The 22430-nt window shown below is 40.9% G+C and overlaps 1 non-coding gene across 1 annotated transcript; it reads left to right on the forward strand.

Annotated features, from left to right (window-relative positions):
* Positions 17882-17953, forward strand: TRNAE-UUC. Its single transcript has one exon. It is a non-coding gene; the product is annotated as a tRNA-Glu (tRNA).

The raw sequence follows: 22430 nt of genomic DNA on the forward strand, positions 1-22430 counted from the left end.
TTTGAGCCCTAAAAGCATGGTAATCCTATTTGTTTTACAAAACGGCTTGGTCTTTTAGACATCAATGGTTAAGGATAGGTTTCCCACCCCACGATAAACTTGGCACCTCATCAATAGGATCCAAACTTGGTGTAGACGGTCTTGGGGATAGTAGGCTCTGTTCTATCGAGGCAGAAGAAAAAGAGCAAAGTTATTCTCTTGTGGTCAGAATGAAGAGAAAGGAGAAGAGAAAGGAACAACACCATCATGGCTACAACCTAGCTTGGGAATCTGTCTGAACAAGGGAAAGCAGAGTGAACATCTTCACATCTTACTGACAAGGTGTGTGCCCAGCTAAAGGAAGATCATATTTCTTCATTGCTAGGATCAACGATAGGCAGACTACTCGCTGGCAATTAGTGACTAGTTCCCGGAACGGTATCAAACCGGGGAAGGCAAGAGCGATTGTCTTCAAAGGAATTCCCCAACTGGAGAAGGATCGTTACTTTGAGTCCTAAAAGCACGGCAATCCTATTTTTTTGACAAAACGACTTGGTCTTTTAGACATCAATGGTTTAGGATAGGTTTCCCGCCCCGCGATAAACTTGGCACCTCATCAATAGGATCAAAACTTGGTGTAGACGGTATTGGGGATAGTAGGCTCTGTTCTATCGAGGCAGAAGAAAAAGAGCGAAGTTATTCTCTTAAGGTCAGAATGAAGAGAAAGGAGAAGAGAAAGGAACAGCGCCGTCGTGGCTACAACCTAGCTTGGGAATCTGTCTGAACCAGGGAAAGCAGAGTGAACAGCTTCACATCTTACTGACAAGGTGTGTGCCCAGCTAAAGGAAGATCATCTTTCTTCATTGCTAGGATCAACGGCAAAGATCCCCCTAAAATATGATTTAGGGCTCGAGCCTCGGGGTCTTGGAACTGATTGAAAAAGGGAACTTTGTTACAACTTCACCTACCACCAACCCAATCCTACCTAAAAAACAAGGTAGATTTCGAGGACGTGATCTAGCTTGTTTTCCTGCTAAGAGGCCTGCTTGGTTCCTGATTTCCCATTCTCTTTGTCTAAGGCTAAGGCGAATTCTATGGTCATTTTCCCCCTATAATGGAGCTCTAGTTACTATCATACCATCGAAATAGACAAGAGTTTTGGTATATCTTTAATCAAGTATAAATGTTTCTATAAAGTAAAAGAAAGAAGTACCCCTTCCCGAAGGTCAAAAACATGCTTTTCAAATGCAAGGCAAATAGTTAGTATCCGGGCTTGCACCCCCTAGACTTCGTTATCTCACTCGGTACCTTGCTTGACTTGAGGGCATGACACTTGTAGTAAAAGTATTCATATCATAAGAAATCACTATTATAAATGTCTCCTTGTGGTTGAGGTGGGAGTCTGTCTTTATAACCCAATAACATAACCCTCTTCCCAAGGGTTAGGCCTACTCGAAAGAATAAGTTCTTTCACAAGTATGGAAAAGAAGGAGGGGTAGGCTATGGGCTTTGCTTAACGAATTTGTTTTAGTTTCTTTCCTTTCTCCCGGTAGTAGAGCAGGAACTCAGAGTAAGATTGCTATCTAATAAGGGGGACTATATTTTAGAAAGAGCAAACTTCATTCATTGAATGCAAGTAAGAAATAGGTAATGTGGCATACCATTTGGCTTGGCACTACCTCTAGCGTTCTCCAGAGTTCACAACATATTCCACGTATCCGTGCTAAGGAAATATGTACCATCACCATAACATATCTGGTTGTTAGAGGATGTGGTTGTAGATACGAGTTTAACTTATAAAGAATGCCCGAAGAAGATTGTTGACAAAACGGACCAAGTACTCTGGACGTGCACAATTCCATACGTCAAAGTTTAGTGGAGGAATCATTTCGAGTGCGAAGCTACATGGGAAGACGAGGAGAAGATGCGAGAGGAGCACCCTCACCTTTTCAACACACTAGGTAAGAGTTTTGTCCTCAAAACTCACACTTAATGAGTTGAATCGATGTGGATATAGTCTCACACCTTTCTTTCGGTTTTCCAAGTATCTTTCCCTCGGTATGGTCGTTCCCTTGGACCCTAACATAAAGGATCATGTGCCATTCTAAGACTCAATCCCCTTTGTACATCAAACGCTCTGGGAACTTCTCGTATGAGGGGTTATGGTCGGTTTATACATATGTTAGCTGCACTACCTAATCAAGGGAGGGTGTAAACTTCCTTGACATAGATATGAGAATTGCGTTATGAATTCTTCAAAGGGCCGGTGGGGCTAATCGATAAGCAACAAACATCTCCTACTCTGCTTTCGAATTCCAAATGGGCCGAAGAAAGGAAAACGAAACCTGACTTTAATTTCAAGTCTCATTAATTCCTTTGAATGCTAAACTTTAGATAATACTTGAATTAGATCATATACCAAGTCTCATTAATTCCAAGTCTCATTAATACCTCTAATTCAAGATCTGTGCCTCTATAATAGTAGCTTCATTCAATCATCGGTACATATCATATACCAGTCCCAAACATTAATTCTTATGCTTAAGTAAGATAATTTCCCAGTTAGTATCAGATGATCGGTCTCTAGTACTCGTTCAATGCACTTGCTATATCTTTCTATAGGGTGTCTTAGAAGTGGGTCCTGCTCTCGGAACTAAAACGATAGCAAACTTTACTACTCACTCAAGAGGCATCGGTCATTCCTCCGGGAACATATCTGGGAATACTTATTGATATAAGCATATGATAGTGCTCGAGTTTCCACCATACGATCGCACACTGAAGTTAGAAATCCTTGTCATCCTTTCCTCAATGAGAAGCCTTGAGTGTCCATAAGGCACAAGGAAATTACAATCTAGCACCTTAGATATTCAACTTAGACTGTCTAGAACTACGGAAGTCAACTCCCCCTTCTTATGTATGTCATTCCACTAGTGCATTCAGAGCTAAACGCCTCTAGGGCAATGCCAAAGTCTGTTCATTCTACATTATGGAAATTGGCTAGGCATTGCTTGCCCTTGGTCTAATTGGGCCTAACGCACAAATCTCACTAACTAAGACTTTATCCCCCAATAAGGGTGTCCACATGTAGTTCATACTCAAAGACTCCATTTGTAATGTAATCTATCCCGTTTAATACATGCGACATGCAAAAAAAAAAGGGGTGTTCACCCCTGAGTCAGATTTAGAATCGAAAATCATGCATTGAATTCTTTCTCCCATGCCTTTCTTTTAACTTAACTAGAATTTGCGTAAGGTAAGAGAAGAAAGAGCGAGTCAAGTCAAATAGTACACCCGGTTCACCAGCTTCTACAACTGCAGGTCCCAATCCATAGTAAGGCTTTGATCCGAACCGCTAGCTACATGCTTAACACATGCTAGTCGAACGAAGTTTTCTTTGCTTTCTCTTTCTTAGTCTTTCTGACATCTTTGGTGTTTTGCCCATGCTTTCTGTTGGTCAGCAACCAACCACAACTCAATAGAATGAATTCGTCAAGAATCCTACATGAAGGGACTCTCTTTCTATCCGAAGGGAATCATTTGTTGTCAATAAATCATGCCTCAACTGGATAAATTCACTTATTTCACACAATTTTTTTGGTCATGCCTTTTCCTCTTTACTTTCTATATTCTCATATACAATGATGGAGATTGAGTACTTGGGATCAACAAAATTCTAAAACTATGGAACCAACTGGTTTTAAACTGGGGGAAGAAAATCCGGAGCAACAACCCCAATAGTTTGATAAAAGGTTTTAGCATCGGTGTATCCTATATGTACTCTAGTTTATTCGAAGTATCCCAATGGTGTAACGCCGTTGATTTCTTGGGAAAAAAGAGGAAAATAAATTTTCTCTCTTGTTTCGGAGAAATAAGTTGCTTGTGAGGAATGGAAAGAAATATCTTATATTTGATCTTGAAGTTCTTATATGGTGCTTTTTCTTCAAATCCTGGATGGAGGATCACTTGTAGGAATGACATAATGCTAATCCATGTTCCACCACGACCAAGGAAGAATAAAAAAATAAATAAGAAAAGTATTGCTTATATTAGAATAGTTGCTAGTTCGTTCATAAATTTACTCGACCAATTTTTAGTCTTGCTACACGACACGAATCTAGGGTGAAGTTGAAACAGACACGGTCAAGTAAAGTCGACTTCACATGTGATTCAACATACCATATATATGGATGTAAATTCAAAAGGAGAGATAGGTCTTGCCCAGGTGGATCCCGCAAGGTAACGACTTAAAACTAAAACAAAGGACGTTCTTCATTCGATCTAAGGCATGAGTCAAAGCAAATGCTGTATGTATGGAAAGACCCGTCAATAAGCTAAGCCTACGAATTGAAGGAATGCCAAAAGAACTAAAGAGCCACACCCACTAGAGCTAAAGGAGATCGAAGGGACTTACGGGAGGTGAAGGTCGCTGGCTTGCCCGTGGGCCATGCTATCTGACGGGACATTGGCCTCCCTCCCGCTATGGCTCGTTTTACGTTCCTTTAGCTAATGGCGTGTCCAATCCGAGAATAGTCCGTTCCACATAGTGCAAGGAAGCTCAATGGGGTTGCATACGAGGGTCCTGCGTACTGTGCCATTGTCCAACTAGTACAATATAACCATTTCAAATCACCCGCGAAGACGGACGTTCAGAAAGAAAGGTTATCGAGAATATCAGTCACTCTTTTTAGTAGGGAAGAATAGTGCAGGAAGGGAGCAAGACCAAGCCGAGCCACTAGGAGAGTAAGCCCTTCCCACTTGTCAAGTTGAATACATGAATGCAACCTCCGCTAGAGAGATCAACCTGTGCCTTAGCACAAGCACTAAGTCAACCTAAAAAGAAGAAAGGAAGGAAAGGCCCATGATTTTAGGCCACTATAAGCACGTAAGGGGTGCATAACGTACTAATCCACGACCAGCAAGTTTTCCGAAACCGAACTGAATAGAATTGTTACTTTCAAAAAATGCTTGCTGAAAATCAAAGAAAGAAGGTCCATTTTCCCACGTAGTTTGTCGGTCAAACCAACGATTCTCTTCTCAAAGTATTAGAGAGATGTTTTTCCGGTTAGACTTCTATCAATGTAATGAAAGAACCATCCCTTCCTATTTCTTTGTCCTATCAGATAGAAAGAGAATAAGACAGAAAAGAGCCCTTCTTTAACACTTTAGGGGGTAGGAAGAAGGGGGTTTATATACAACCAATGCAAAGTGTTTTATGATTGAATCTCAGAGGCATTCTTATCATTTGGTAGATCCAAGTCAATAGCCTATTTCGGGTTCACTTGGAGTTTTGGTAACCACCGTAGGAGGTGTGATGTACATGCACTCATTTCAAGGGGGTGCAACATTTCTCAGTTTGGGCCTAATCTTTCTCCTATATACCATGTTTGTATGGTGGCACGATGTTCTATGTGAATCCACGTTGGAAGGACATCATACCAAAGTCGTACAATTAGGACCTCGATATGGTTCTATTCCGTTCTTATATCGGAGGTTATGTTCATTTTTCTTTTTTTGGGCTTCTTCTCATTCTTCTTTGGTACCTATGGTAGAGATCAAAGGTATTTGGCCCCCAAAAAGGATTGGGGTTTTAGATCCTTGGGAATTCCCTTTTCTTAATACCATATTCTCCTTTCATCCGGAGGAGCTGTAACTTGGGCTCATCATGCTATACTCGCGGGGAAGGAAAAATGAGCAGTTTACGCTTTAGTAGCTACCATTTCACTAGCTCTAGTATTCGCTGGCTTTCAATGAATAGAATATTATCAAGCACCCTTCACTATTTCGGATAGTATTTATGGTTCTACCTTTTTCATAGCAACTGGCTTTCATGGGTTTCATGTGATTATAGGTACTATTTTCTTGATCATATGTGGTATTCTCCAATATCTTGGTCATCTGACCAAGGAGCATCACATTGGCTTTGATGCAACTGCATGGTACTGGCATTTTGTAGACGTGGCTTGATTATTCCCATTTGTCTCTATCTATTGGTGGGGAGGTATATGAAGGAACAAAAGAGTGGATTGAGGAATGAAAGCTCGAAGACAAAAAGAACCGGACTTTTCCAAAGAATTATTGCAACTTTCCCACTCACTTTGATTTTCAGATACAAAAAAGTATCTTCCACTATCCTACCAAATCTCTCTTTATTATGATAAATGAAGGGATCAAAGAGATTATTTCAGATTATGTTCACCAAGAAATGACCCGAAATTGGATCTTGGTCTATTTGATATTTTTATTTTTTAACCGTAATCAAAGATGTTTTCTTGTCTCTCTTTCCTTTTCTCAACAAATCGAAGAACTCATTGAATTGGTATATGGATTTGATGAGGGTTGGAATTAAAGTTGGTTCAAATATATATATAATACTGGACTAGTGAAGGTTGCTATTAGTCGGGAATGAGCGAGAAGAGAAGGCTTCAAGCCCTAGATGTCAAAGTCGGCTAATCCGATTTTAAAGTAAATAGGGAGAGCAAGAAGCTGTCCAGAGCAGAGTTAGGGCAAGGTGAGGTTAATCCAGTTACAGGTTACAAGTAAGCTCATGAATGCCTTATTATATATATATATATATATATATATATATATATATTATAGGGAAGACCTCTTTCAAGCTTTAAAGTGAGTTCAATTAGCTGAGAGGAATGCTCTAAGTAACCTGTCCCGTCAGTCGACAGGGAGGTTACCCCCGAACCCCTCTTTATTATTGTTAGGCTGACTTAAGAGAAGGTTAAAGACTAACAAAGACAGGAAAGGCGGAAAAAGAGATCAGGATGTGAGATTCCTAATTCAAATGAAAGGGATGACCTGTGATATATGCTCAGAAAGTGCGTTGCCTCTAATCGATGGCAGAAAGACTAACTCTCCCCCTTCTCTTAGCCCAATATGTTAGACAAGGGTGCAATTTTCCCTCTCCGCTTTAAGGAACTCGTTCCTCGTTATTGCCACAAGTAGCACTTACATCTTGTAGGTAGGTTCCCATTTTTTTTTGGCCTACTTGATCTCACCCGCTAAAGCGTGATATGCAGAACCAAGGTCGATATAAGATATTGGACGGTCTTATGGGCCCACGTAGCCCATGTCGGCCTTGCTTGAAAGTCCCACTTATCTTTAATCCATCAACCTTTTTTCTTGATTTTTAGCGATAGTCAGTTGTTCTTGAAACTATCGCTCATGACTGGATCTTTATCCATACCGAATCAAAAAATGGATTTATGATCCGATCCAATCGAGAACTTCTCCCAATCAACGAGGATGATGCTTCTAGGCAAGATGCCACCGAGGACTACCACTATAGGAGCAAGTCTGAGTGAAAGAACTAGTGTTAGACTTTATTAGAGAGGGAGGCAACTGAAGCTAGTCGAGTTTAGGTCTGATATTTGCTTGCCTAAATCTACCAACAAGGCTTTCATCGGGAGGTTTTTCTTCAAGTTATCAACTGATAGTGGAATTACCAACAAAAATACTAGACTCTCTGGACTGGCTTTCTCCAACCAAGATAGGGTTTTGTCCATTCCGCTAGGACAAGTCTAAATGCGTTGGATTGATGCACCAATTGGGAGGACCAAATGCCTAGCTGTCGGGGGTTCTTCCATCATATCAATCAACCTCAGCCTCCCAACAACAACAACCAATCCGGGCATACGAAATAGCGCCTATACTCGGTCAATGGAGTCAGCTGTTGGGACTGGCATTGGATTCGACCGCCAATTATTTTGCTATTGGTGGCACATAGATCGATCTATAGGCTCTTAATATCCTGTTTTGGATCTCTGTAACGGGACTAGAACCGGCGAAGACATTGGATTGATTGGGCTAGTTAGCCCAAAGGAATGTGGTCGTCTAGATCATACCCGCTGAAAGATTAGGTGCATCCCTATACATTCATTGATTAGAATGAAACCAATCGAAGCCATGCAATCGATCGAGCTACCCACATTTCAGTTTTGCTTTATCATATCAAGGAAGAGCTTAGCCGCTTCTTTCTCTTTCTTATATTTACGAAAGCATTGGAAAAAAATAGACAAAACGTCGAATGGCTAAAAAGCCCTATATATGTAAGTGGAAAGTCTATACTTAAAATACCGACTCAATTGGAAGCTAAATCCTCATAGGGTTCAAAAGCTTCGAAACCCCTTTTACTACACCACACCTGCTACCCCTTTCTTTGTTATTGGTTCAAAAAAGCCTAAACATTCATTTTCTTATTCTTACTCTGCTTATTCCCATGGTTACTCTTTAATATGTTCCAAAACCGCCAACCCTTGTTCTTACTTATTCATCGGCGGAGGATAGAGATTTTATTTATTATTCTGCTTTCCTATGATATGGTATCGACTACCTTTGTTTGGCTGAGAATCTCGCATCTACGGTTTCTCTAGTAGCAGCTCTAGCGTCTGCTTCGTCGGGTGCTGAATCAGATGCTTTATCTGCACGGTTTGAAACTCTTTGGAAAAGAAAATGCTTTGCCCATGAATTCTATGTTGAAAGCCCTTTATGACCAAAATTGGGAACAAAAGTCTTGATCCTAGGCCATGGAGTCAATCAAAAGAGCCCGAGCTGAGTAAGGATACAACACATAAGTATAAGCTACTACAAAACCAGGCAGGGCAAAGGTACTTTCTAGACCTGAATCTACAAAAGATAGAACCTAAATAAGAAGCCATGGAGGCCTTATGGTAGAAAAAAGGTATGCAGGGGTTCTGGGTCTATTATAACTAGAAGGGGGATAATGATTTTTGGGATGTGTTTGTCCTATTGATTGGGCTGGTGAAATGTACGACCTCCAACTGAACCTAGCCCAAAAGAGTGTCAGTGAGGGATTAAAAACCTAGTTGATCACTTATTAAGTAAGTATAAATCTCACTATTTTTTATTCCCAACATGCAGAAGTACAAAACCAATTATCATAGAAACTAGAATAAGTTGGATGGAACCTGATGATCTTTGAGGCCGAAGGGAGCTAGAGTTGAAGCTGGCACGAGAATAGTAGGAGCTCCAACTCGCTGAATAAGCCACAACAATATAGGAAAAATAGTAAGTAACATGATAAGGATGTGTCTCAGGTGCAGAGACCTATTTTGAAGCAACAAGTGTTGTAGATATCTAGTAGAACTTATGCACATATATCTTTGGTTAAGTGAGGTGGCGCAACAAGCCGAACCACATGGGTCGAGTACAAAGCAACCAAATATCCGGACTTCAAATTTAGAATCAGAATTAATAAGAGATTTTTGTTCGCTCCGCAGGCACGAACTAGTCGAGATGCGTGTGGTGCCCTTTCTTTCATTCATATTGGTGAGATTGCTTGATTGTAGGGGTCGGGAAAGGGTCTGCCACTACTGCCTTAGTTTGTTTTGTAATCGATTGATGTAGCTTCGTTGTCTATCTTTTTGTTGGATCGGTAGTCTTCCCCCCATCTCTTAGTCTTAGCTTAAAGGATGTTGATCTTTCTTTTATTTAAGATACAATCTGTGAGTATGTTACCAAATTTTTATGTGTTGTAAACGGTGAAGAGTCAATAGAAATAGAATAGGAATCCCAAGAGAAGAGAGTTCCCAAAAGGAGACCTGTTCTGGAATTCAAGACTACTAAAATCACATCCGATTTTAGCGGCAACCAAAGCTACTTTTGAACCTTTCTTAAGCATAGAGCAGAGTAGCTGGAAGTCAAGTAGAAGAATAAGCGACCAGGAAGCATAGATAACAAAGGCAAAGATGGTACTTTAATAGTAAAAGGAGGATCATATGCTTATAAAATGAAATTTGAAATCACGTACTTACTTACCTCGGGGTTGCCCCGAATCCACTAAAAAAATAGGTAATGTTGGAGAATATTCTGATTATCGAGTTTCAATTCGACAAGAACCAACATGCTGAAAAAGACGAGAAAAGGGCCTTGCATACTCGAGAAGTCAATAGCAAACACTCTTATTGATGATCTTCTTTACCGCAGGACCTTAACAAGGAGAGTAAAGAAAAAAAGCAAAGCTATAAGTAGGCTCACTATTGCGAGCGATACAAGCTCTTTGCCTTTATACGACTTCACTATTGCTCCTATGAAGTGAAGTGGTGGGCCTTCTAGAAACTTCGCCAGAAGCAAGCAAGATGTGGTCGCTCTCCTTCGCTCGTTCGTACTTGCCCCTATCTCTTCTCTCTCTAAAGGGGCTTATGCACTTCACTTACTATTTACTAAACGAGCGTTACAACGAGTGAAGCCTTCCATTTTATTTTCTGGCTTCCCCCTTATCCCTTACCCTACTCTTTCATTTCCGCTGAATCTTCCCTTATTGTTTGTGGGATTAATTGATCGGATACCCGAGAACCATAATCTTTACTAGGAGCTGCTTCTACGATAATAGGCGTAAAGGCATGATTAGGTCCACAAATCTGACTGCACTGACCACAGTAATCCCCTTCTCGTTGTATTGAAATAGAAATTTGATTTAAATGACTAGGTACAACATCACATTTGACACATAAGGAAGGTACATCCAAACTATGAGGGACATCAGCAGGTGTTATAATAATACGTATATGACTTTAGGCTGGTAGAAGAAGTCTATTGTCCACTTCTAATAAACGTGATTGACCCAATTCTAGATCATCTTCTAGAATCGTATAACTGTCAAAAGTTAGTGATTGTTCATCAGAACTCTTATGGTATGAATACTCATAAGTCCGATACCATTGATTTCCAATAGCTTTGATAGTAATGGTTGGATCTACTACTACCTCGTCCATTGAGTATAACAGAGCAAATGATGGTATATCAATGAACATCAAGATGATACTAGGAAAGATGGTCCGATGAATCTCGATAGTAGTTCCATGAACAATCCTTTACGGGTTTGGATTATTTTACAATGGAAATGCCATAAAGTGCGAACCAAGATCCATGATATGAAAACCAAAATTAGGATTAGGAAGAAAAAGATATCGTGATGTAAGTCTATTATTCCTTGCATCATAGGTGTTGTTGCGTCTTGAAATCCTAATTGCCATGGTTCTGCTGCATCACAAAGAGCAATAGTGAGGAATAACCATTTGCTTTTCATTTGCTTTGGTTCTTTAACTGCTCTGCTCCCCCTAACAAGAGGAAAGACTTGTTTGTTGTAAGTCGGTGGTTGGGTTTACCAATCAAGAAAGACATGGGAATTTTGGGAACAAGCAAGGTCCTTTTTTATGAGAAAACCAACGAAACACTCTTTTACCCACACTGACCAACTAGTGTGCAATGAACACCGACCCACAAGCTACTCGATTTTCTTTTCTTAGCTACTCTGTATTATAGATTGACTTACAAATGATGTTTTCTTTCACATGGTAGCGCATCTATCTATATAGTATAAGCAGACAAAAAAAAGTTGTTCCCACAGCGTTACGTAGGCTTATCTTAGCCTCTTGATCGATCTACATTTATATATGTAAATATCACCAGTGGATAGCGAACGAAAAGATGCCCACACTAAGAAAGCAATCCAATCAGTGCGGTTAGTCTAGTCAAGGACTTGACTTCGGTCGTAGGTTGAAAGTCAAGAAGAAGTAGCTACAACTCTCCTCTCCTAGATGCACGAATGAGGAAAGAAAGTAGCAAACAAGACATGGAAAGAAAGGAGAAAGTGCTTTATCATACAATATTTGCCCGCTCTCAATCAATCAATGAACGATCTTTCCCCTCGGGATATGCCCCATATTCCTGCAAGCCTTTTTCACAGAAGAGGAGCAAAGCCACAAAATGAACTCTTCCAGATGAGGATGTTAGTGAATAGGCTTTCAACTAATCTCTTTTCTTCCCAAGGCCAGCTGTCCGTTGGTTTCAGTCCCTTGTTCTCATTACAGTGTTGGTCTAATCAACGCTCCTTCCTAACACCTATTGAATCTGCTCTTTTGTAAGACAAGAGGAGTATAAAGGATAATCACCCAAGAAAGTAGTGAGCCAAAGAAGCTAGGGGACAAAGGATTAGTAGCAGATTTACAGTCTTATTCCAGTCATTCTGGACAAGACAGCCGTAAGCGAGCCAAATGGTCTGCTTTCTTTCTCCTCTTTTTAAGAAAGAAGTAGCAACTACTATGATCATATCTGCTGTTCGCATATCCACTTAAGCAAGCCTATCGTAAGCCCAAGCCGACCAAGCAGCTCAAATTAAAAGACATAAATTCCATTTTTACATGTCACTGAGCGATCTCCCTCGTATCGCAATGCCAAATCAAAAGAGTAGAGCAACGTCTCAATCAAAGGAAATGAATTGATCAGATTGATGGAATTGCATGATGCTGAGTTCTCTCCTTGTCCACTATTTCTAATGAGCAAAAGTGACCGGAAAAGGCAAGATATCTGAGTATATAAAGAGAAGACTGAACTTAGCCTACCGAGGGAAGATCTCAGCCGAATGAACTTGACCATGCACTCAAGCATTTTCTATTCTTTGTCCGAACTAGGGTAGTAATAATAGTAAGCTGAGCTGCCTATCTCGCTAAGCACTGTTTAAGGCACTCAGGGATGATTTGAAATTGTCCTACATAGAAGAGGGCTTATCACTAAGACTTTTGTCTGACTGCCAAAAGCTCCTTCTTGTGTGCTAACGCTGGAAGAGATGGTTTTTGATGGGAGAGAGACCACTGGAAGACTTAATCGTTTAGATAGAGATAACAAAGCTATACATAAAAAATATGGAACTCCCCAGGCCTTGACTAAATGCATTTCGCTTACAGTCACTAGGAAAGAGGTTTATAGTAACGAAAGATTCCTTCTATAGGTAGGCTTTCTCATATTATTTTTAGTTATTTTGGTCAACCATTTGGGAAAGTAGGGGCAAGTCGGGCATAATGCTTTCCCGGGGAGATCGTGTAAATTTACATAAAATAAAAGTGGTCTTCTCGTGCATTCGTGCTTGTTGTGAAAGTGATCTTCATAATCAAGAGATGGGGCTCTCCCTACTTAACTAACAAGCAATGCGGACAAAGGCCTCAAATCCTGTCTTTGATGGTGATCATAGTGTGTCACGCTGGGAAATTGATCGGATGTTTTCTGTCTCAATGTTAGTGTGAAATTCCTAATATCTTTAAGTGGTCGAAATAACATCACATAAAGAGTAGACATAACCTACTCCCAGTTGGCCAGCATTAAAGCAAGAGCTTCTCCCGATGACACTATTAATGTGGAACACCAAGTGCAAAGGTTATCCATTTATCTTTCTATATAGCGGTACTTTCTGGAGTGAAGCTGCCATCAAAATCATAAAAAAATAGGTAAAGTAGTCTTCCACCGGCTCAACGGATGGAGAGAAGCACGCAAAAGCCGGACCTTACTTAGGCAATACCGACTGACACTTCAACCAGTGAAATAGAAGTTAATTATTTAAAGAATTTTCAATGGTGCCAAAATATCTCAATAAAGCAGCTGGGCCATTTTCCTATCTCTAAAGGGGCTTACTCATAAAGAGGACCTTACCCTAATGCAAGTAGTCTCTGCAGCTATACTTTATCAAATAGCATATGGCGCTACTGTAATAGTTTTGGTCGGGTTCTTTGCTAGCCAGACACCTGTCGACCAAACATCCAGTTACTATAAGTTCTTTCGCAAGCAAGACAATATGCTTTGATCCGCCCGAGGAGAATATGAGTGAAAGCAACAACTGGAGTGATAGTTGCGTGTGTCAGCAAACAACTCTAAGCTAAACTGATTACAGATAGGTAGTGCGGACTAAACCTACTTTTCTGTAATCACCTCACTCACTCTAAGGTGAGTGAAGTGCCCTACTTCTATCTCTGTTGGTTGGTAGTGGTAGTGTAGCTGGGCTATTGATCCTGGTGAAGGAGCCCTATCAAGTAAAGGCCGAGTGAGGAGTGATAGAATAGCAAGCAAGGTAACTTCCATAGGCACAAGAAAAGACACTTCCAGTGAGATATGTAGCATTGTAGCCAACCACCTATTCTAGTAACCTAACGTACTGGCATTAAAGAAAGCACAAGCATGAGGCCGCAAGGAACCTAGAGCCTGTGAGTGAGGTACTAACCTCCTCAAAAAGTCAAAAACAACAGAGGAGCCCTGCTCCGGAGAACCAAAAATACGAAGCAAGCAAAGCTCTTTCCTGTTTAAATAAAGCAAGCGGTTAGGAATGAGCTTCTGTGCCTCAAGTCCCCCCAATTATCTAGTTGTCCCGTCCTTTGTCCAATACCTAACTTCTTTTGTGATATTCCATTAGTTGTCCCTACTAAGCAATCTAGCTACAATCGAGCTAACATTGAAATGGAAAGAGTAGAGTGAAAGTAGGAAGAGGTCCACCTTTACCCTTCCTTTTACCAGGAGTGGATTAGTTAGAGTCGGTCCGTTCCCAACCCAACAATAGCTGAACTTGCTTGAAGGAAATGTTGGATCTTTTTCCCAGGAAAGAGTTTGGTTACCAAGTTCAGTTACCATAAGCAGAAGTGCAACCCTTATATCTCCGATATATAGGATAGAATGTCAGTTTAAAATCCATTTGGGTAGATAGTATGGCTTGATAATGTCAAGTTAAGGCTATCGCGAAGTAAACACAAAATTTGGCTCAGCCTTGACTATGGAATCAGATTTCCATTTTCAAGAACAAAGTAAGTTCTTTCATACTATTTGTAGCCGCCCTGTTAAAATAAATTAGAGGGCTAGAAGAGGTGAAATTCCTTACTCTGGGTTTGGATTTATCATAGCTGTGCTGTAGGCTCGGGCTTCCCCCTTTGGATAAGAAAGCACAAACCATATATATAAAAAGAAAAATTAGAATGAGGATTTCAATTCCCCTCTACATCCCCTCGGGAAAATGTGGTTATAGTGATTAGGAGGGATTTGAACCTTAGACTCATCTCTCAATCCACTTCATGTACGTGTTTAATTTTCTCCGAATTCAAAACCAAAGTAATAGACGTCCTGATCAATAAAGATAAACATAAAGAAGCACATAAAAAAGCTCTAAAAATACTTACTAATTAGATAGGATAGGCCCAATCACTATTAAATCCTGGAAGCAAGCATTCCGGCCAGTAAGACAACCAAAACTATTCTTCCCAAAAAGACTGCAACGTTTGGATTACTTGAATCCTTCTCACCAACATTATGACTAATGCTTGCTTCAATAACTCCCGAACCACCATATATAGCAAAAGTCATGTCATTCCCGCTCGGTGAATCAATCGCAAGTCCCAACCCGAAGAAATAAAAAGTTCCGGAGGGTAGGTCAAGAGAAGGCATGTTCCCATCCATAAGCAAGGAATTAAAAGGCCCATAATATCTACTGACGACTGTGGTTGGAGGTAAGATGTAGGAATCAAAAAAGTCTTCATCTTCCTCAATGGAATTCCAGGCTTAGGTCCCCGCGCAGGGATGATCTTTCTAAGACCTCTCTCCCGAGACTGTAATAAAAAGTCCTTGTTTACCTAGAGATATGCCATTTACAGGGAATAAGAAAGGAGCTAGTAAGAGATTGTGACTTCTTATCCAGTCCTAGTACTACTTATTAATTACTGCTATAAATATTCTAACGGGTAGAATGGTTAGCTCTTAGACATGTTCAAACTCTTAGACATGGTAGGACTACTTTATAAATGATAGGCTTTTAACTTCTTTGCTTGGTAGCTCAATCTTATAGAATATGCTATAGATTCTCAATACATCTTTCCTTTGCACTGAAAGCTGGGTAGCCTAAAATATCTACTTAAACTACTAAAATGGGATCTAGCCTTTGGGCTTAGTTCAAAGTTCTTATAGGCTTCTTTCTTAATCAGGAAAAGCCCTTTACACTTTGAGCCGGGTATGAATAAAAAAAAGTGAACCCGGATCCTTTGCCACCTTTTCTCCTTGGTTATGAGATTGTAAGGATGTCTGCCCTCCTTTCTCTTCAAATTAAACTGACATACTGAAATTGATTGCACTAAGGGGCTTCGATTTTGCTGAAAGAAGGACTTCGTTGAAAAATAGAAAGATCTTGGTTACATCTCGTGTACTTGCCTATAATACTTATATATGGGGTGACCCACTTCTACTTACACTCTACGCTCGGTAGCTACCGGAGTTACTTCGCTCCCCAAATCGTTTAAGTCAACTGATGCCATGGGTCATTCCCTTGTTTACGAAACTAGGCTATGAAAAGCATTGAGAAAGAAGAGTGCAAAAACTACCTTCCCAGTCTATTGGGACTCTACCTATACTTCCTTAATCCCGTTCCTTTTAGGTGAGTAAGGGCATACAATTCTATAAAAAAAAAAACTCACGAAGAAAGCACCGATATGGTTGTACCTAAGCCTAAGGGCTGGCCTTTATTGATAATCATTCCTTCCCCACCTTCTGCCTCCTACTTGAGTTTTTTACTGTGCTAATTTAATATAATGCCAATGTTTTTCCCTTATTAGAGAAAGCCATAGAAAACCATCTTTTAGAGATGTTGGTATTCGTAAGTCAACCAACTACTAGTCAAGCTCTTCGTTTTTTAATAGATTTGTCATTCAATTGGCCAGCCCGGGCAGAAGCAAATAAACCCGGACCATGAAAGGAAAGGGAGGTTCAGCACCCGTCATCCTGACCGTCCATTACCTTTGAAAGCAATCCTTACCTTCACGGACCCTCGTTTTAAGCAGCGCAGCACCAGAAAGAGTCAAAGGTACCACACGAACGGACTAAGCAACAGGGTCCGAAGGAGTAGTAGCGTCTGGTGTGGGAGCAAGGAGTAGTTAATGGAAGGACCATAAATATACAATAAACATTAAGAGCCTGACCACCGAAGCATTTTCATTACTTTCCACAGAAGAGAGCATCAACAAAGTTCAATACACAAAGAAAAACGACTAGTGGTATGTAAGTCTCTTCAAGAGTGAGCTTGCGCTGCCGTTCCACTTAGGTAAAGACCATATCCCTCTATTCGGCTTAGGCGTATCGGGAGTGAACAAGCAGAGCAGAGATTCTTTATATATATATTATTATTATCCGATTTATTTTTCTGGTCTTGCTTGTGCCTGTTGCTGCTCCTGGTCTTCCCATTGACTTCCGCCGAATACGAAAGGTAAAAAGCAAGTCAATCTATTAGCCATCTCCCTTCGGCTCCTCTTTAGATCGTGGACTCGGGCTTCTTAAGTTAAGGGAAGCACTTCGTTCCACTCGTTCTAGACATACTCTAAACTCCTAACAAGCAAGAGAAAGAAGGAAAACTAGGAGTAAACAAGAGCTACAACAACTAGAGTGTCAAGGCCAGGAGGAGGCAAGGGAAGTTTATTTTTGGAAGCGAAGCGACCTAGTCGAGCTATTGTCAAGTTAAGCAGTTCCTCTTGTCGAGCTAGACTCTACTCGCGCTATAGTCGAGGAAAGCTCGCGCCTTATTCGTGTTAAGCTGTCGAGTTAACTAGACTCGAGGAACTAATCCTTTAGGCAACTCCTCCTCTCTGAGAAGAGGACACTTACTTAGTTCAGTGCAACAACAAAAGAAAGGACCCTTACCCCTCTATATCCCTTTTTGGGGGAAGATCAAACTCTTTAACTCAATCTACTACTACTGTTCTCACTCATTGACATAAGTAAAAGCTACCAGTTCCTTACTCAAAGAACTCGTACCGGTACTCTTGAGTTCACAACCCTAACTTAGATTGGAGTAGAAACTCGATCCTACTAATTACGTAGAACCATGAACCATCGATCGAGTGAGTTCGAGGTGGTTCATGCTTTCTATATAACTCGCTGTACGCTAAGGCAAAGGTTGTAACCATGCGTCATGCGTGCCGTAAGCGGGCTCTGGTGGGGGAACCCGTAGGAAGGGGGGACGACCCGCCGAATTAACATCAGAAATCGCCAGAACACAAACGAAATCTTGAATTGCGTATAGAAATAAAACGAACCACTTCTATTCTCGGAGCTGAGGTATATGAAGAATGGCTTTTTGGTCCCTTTCGTCCAGTGGTTAGGACATCGTCTTTTCATGTCGAAGACACGGGTTCGATTCCCGTAAGGGATGGCTACTCTTTCCCGGCCGCTTTCAGTTAGTGTTCATTGCTGAGTGATCGCTCGCTATCTGGCTTGAAAAGGTGGTCCGGAAGCTTTCTCTCTCCCAGCAAGCAAGACGAGATCACCACTTCTCTCAGTAATGGACTTCCTTTAATTCTTCCTTAGCCTTAGATGTCCTATCATAGATTATCGAACCTCCGACAGACAGAATCCCCATGCATGCGTTCTTTCTCTCCTCCCCTCAGCCATACATCTCTTTTTTTTTTTTCTTTTGGCCGTTTTTCTTAGGCATTGAACCCCACCTTAGGTGCTGAGTGGTGTCCTCCCCTCCCTAATACCTAAAAAAAAGTTCCGTCTATGGAGCTTAAAGCTTAAACCATGGCATGCTTGACTCAGAATTGGCAGCAGTAAGTTGGCCTAGTCTCTTGCCCAGCCTTCGCCTTCTTCAGTGGCCAAGTTGAAGCGTTCAACGGTTCTTCGGCCTACCACCTTTCTTTTTCAAGGTTGAGCTTGTTCAATGGAAGCTAATGCTATGCTGCCCTTCCCTTGTTCAAGAGAAGGCGAGGACTTTCTTTTAGCTACCGGCCCAAACAAAAGAGATTAGCCTCTTGATCGATCGATTGATTGGATTGCAGTACGAAGGGGTTTAAGAAGGAGGCATTGGAGAGAAGTAGGCATGGTGGCCAACCAAGGCAGTGAAATCGAGACAATCAATCGGAAGAGGGTTTAGTTAGGAGTCCGGGTTCCATCCTATAAGTTGAAGGAAGGGAGCAAAGGAAGTTATCTTTGCCCTTAGTCTTGGGTTCAGTGAATAGGGAACTTAGGTTTGTCTTATTCCCTAGCTGAGTGAATAGGCCGATCTTTCGTATAGTGATAACGCTTTCTCTTTCTTATAGGGGTCTCTTTTCTCTGACTTGACTCAGCTTGACCTACTTGACTCAGCGGTTAGAGTATCGCTTTCATACGGCGAGAGTCATTGGTTCAAATCCAATAGTAGGTAAGGCCGAAAGCCCTGCTTTTGCCAGCATGACAGCAAGCACGGACTGGCGGAGTTGAATGACCAAAGCATCGTCCGCATGCGAATCCGCCATTCATTCACTCTTGCTACTGTTCTCGAATAGGCTCTTTCGAGTTCAGGTTTGAATGAAGGAATAAAATCTTTTGCCATTTATCTATCTAGCTGGCTCGCTAACTGCTAGTCTTTCATTGGAAGAACTGCTAGGTTTTATCTTCTCCTATGGGGAGAACTAAGAGGCCTAGTCTTCTTACTCGTATTCTATATTAGGGCACTCTTGGGGAAAGATCGTAGGCAAGGGAAACCTCGCCAACCCATTCTCTCGCTCCTTTAGATAGCTTTACCCTAGCACTTGAACTGGATTGGATAGGACTTCAACTAAATAGGGAAAAAAAATCTTTCATTTTCTTTCTAGAAGCTATTTTTTTCTACCCTTATAACTAGTGTCACTTGCTTGATCACTTCGGTGATGGGGTTATGCCAGAGGGACAGCAATCAATTCACCGGGTAAGAAAAGTACCGTTACACCTACCCTTTTAGTATGACTAGACCCAATTGTATCACTATACCCAGAACTAGTTGTCTACCTAGGGATATGCCATTTACGGGGAATAAGAAAGGAGCTAGTAAGAGATTGTGACTTCTTACGCCAATCCTAGTACTACTTATTAATTACTGCTATAAATATTATAACGGGTAGAATGATTAGCTCTTAGACCTGTTCAAACTCTTAGACAGGGTAGGACTACTTTATAAATGATAGGCCTTTAACTTCTTTGCTTGGTAGCTCAGTCTTATAGAATATGCTATAGATTATCAATACATCTTTCCTTTGCACTGAAAGCTGGCTAGCCTAAAATATCTACTTGAACTACTGAAATGGGATCTAGCCTTTGGGCTTAGTTCAGAGTTCTTCTAGGCTTCTTTCTTAATCAGGAAAAGCCCTTTACGCTTTGAGCCGGGTATGAATCAAATAAAAAAAAGTGAATCCGGATCCTTCGCCACCTTCTCTCCTTGGTTCTGAGATTGTAAGGATGTCTGCCCTCCTTTCTCTTCAAATTAAACTGACATACTGAAATTGATTGCACTAAGGGGCTTCGATTTTGCTGAAAGAAGGACTTCGTTGAAAAATAGAAAGATCTTGGTTACATCTCGTGTACTTGCCTATAATACTTATATATGGGGTGACCCACTTCTACTTACACTCTACGCTCGGTAGCTACCGGAGTTACTTCGCTCCCCAAATCGTTTAAGTCAACTGATGCCATGGGTCATTCCCTTGTTTACGAAACTAGGCTATGAAAAGCATTGAGAAAGAAGAGTGCAAAAACTACCTTCCCAGTCTATTGGGACTCTACCTATACTTCCTTAATCCCGTTCCTTTTAGGTGAGTAAGGGCATACAATTCTATAAAAAAAAAAACTCACGAAGAAAGCACCGATATGGTTGTACCTAAGCCTAAGGGCTGGCCTTTATTGATAATCATTCCTTCCCCACCTTCTGCCTCCTACTTGAGTTTTTTACTGTGCTAATTTAATATAATGCCAATGTTTTTCCCTTATTAGAGAAAGCCATAGAAAACCATCTTTTAGAGATGTTGGTATTCGTAAGTCAACCAACTACTAGTCAAGCTCTTCGTTTTTTAATAGATTTGTCATTCAATTGGTTACTGCTAATATCATAAGAAAGATAATAACTAATTCTGCATTGAATCCTTCGTGCGAGCTCTGGTTCCCCATAGCCAACGTGAACCCTCTCTCAGTTAGGGCTTCCACCTTCTAGTTGACTCCAAGTCTTTGATTTAAGGCCTGTAATTGTGGACACATGGCTAGGGCGAGAATGTTGGCACAAAGAAAAGAGCAGGACTAGTACCATTAATTAAATGACTTGGTCTATACCTTATAGGAAATAGCTTAAAGTGCACTAGTGGTGCTGCTTCTATCTTTTCTCAGTTAGGCGAAGCATAGGAAGAGAGTTGGATTGCACCGAAAAAAAAGCAATGCACTCCCAAGGGCATTACTTGGGCTCTTCCTTGGGAAAGAAAGCTCATACATCCTCTGTTGTCTCACATCCATCGGGATGAGTCTTGCCTCAGTCTTCTCTTCGCAAACTACTTGTCCCATCAAAAGCAAGTAAGCCAACTACCTTCTTTAAGAAGTGAACCACATAAGCTAGAAAGAATCTTCCTAATCCTCCCATGTTCGAATTCGTACTTTTCTCTGTCTAGATGCTTAGTAGTAGGCACGTATCGAAGGAGAAGAGGAGGAAGAAAGACAAGGAAGACATGTGCAGAGCGGGGCCAAGAAAGTAATTAAAAGAGGTAAAGGAATTCTTTAAGAAATTACTAGGTCCTTATATAGTGTCAAAGCCTACCCTAAGGCAAGGAAGTGACATTTCCTTGTCTTAGAGGGCAGACGTAATTATTTCATTTACTTGTTTTTGGTGAGAGAATCTTTCCTTTATCCGTCAAGGCCAGGTACATGAATTTCCCCAAGGCATATTAATGATTGACCGTTGTAACCCTCTCGACATAGGTTGGGCCGCTTGAGAGCTTCACTACATCTCTTTCATTCCCGACCGGTGAGACTCTTCTCGAACTATTGGATCAGGAGCTTTTCTCTCTGTAAGAACACATTTCTCCACAGTAGACACACAGAGATGAGTAAGACTTCAAGTTCTATTATTACCGGGTGGAAGGCTCAGAAATAAATCAATTGAAACCCGAATCAAGATCAATGCATGAAAGAGCAAAGGATTCTACATCATAGGGTCAGGTCCCAGGAGATGAGACTCTCCCTTTTTTAATCAGATAAGGATGTTTTCCATGAATTACTCCAGCTCCGGTGCACATCAGTTCTCTAGATAAAGAGAATTTTCACTGGAAAGCAATGACCAACTAAGAAAAGAGTGAGCTAATCAAGGTTAGGGCGGGTCTCCTTGGCGGGAATAACATTCCAAAAATAAAGAGAGATCAATCACTTTGGCAAGAAGAGTGACCGAACAAGACTGCTTTCTTCTCGATTGATGTCAAATTCTAGTTTTTTGACCTCTGAGTCAAGGAGACAACTAAGAGCTAGGGGCTGTGAAAGCTTTTTTTGGGAACGCTATTTTCCGGCCTGGGGCAGTTGGTTGATTGGATAAGAGGTGAGATCCACGAAGGGAGTATCAAAAAATTAAGTAATAGGAAAAAATAAGGCTATTAAAAATAATCAGACTAGTTTTCTATACTAACAAAGACTCTTTTACCACTACTATGTATTAATATATAACCAAAAAAGCCCTACATAAATTTAAGCATCAGGAACAATCAAAGATGCCACTAGTTATGAGTTGGAGATTGTGCTTCATATTATTAATGTATTATCCATTCATTCGGACTTCAAACAAGCCTTAGGATGAATCCCGACATGGGCGAGTAGGGATTCCAAGACAGTTTCAAGAAGCTTCTTCGGGCTAGGGCATTCAATTACTC

This window comes from Lupinus angustifolius, chromosome LG08 (genome assembly GCF_001865875.1).
Source record: "Lupinus angustifolius cultivar Tanjil chromosome LG08, LupAngTanjil_v1.0, whole genome shotgun sequence".
NCBI lineage: Eukaryota > Viridiplantae > Streptophyta > Magnoliopsida > Fabales > Fabaceae > Lupinus > Lupinus angustifolius.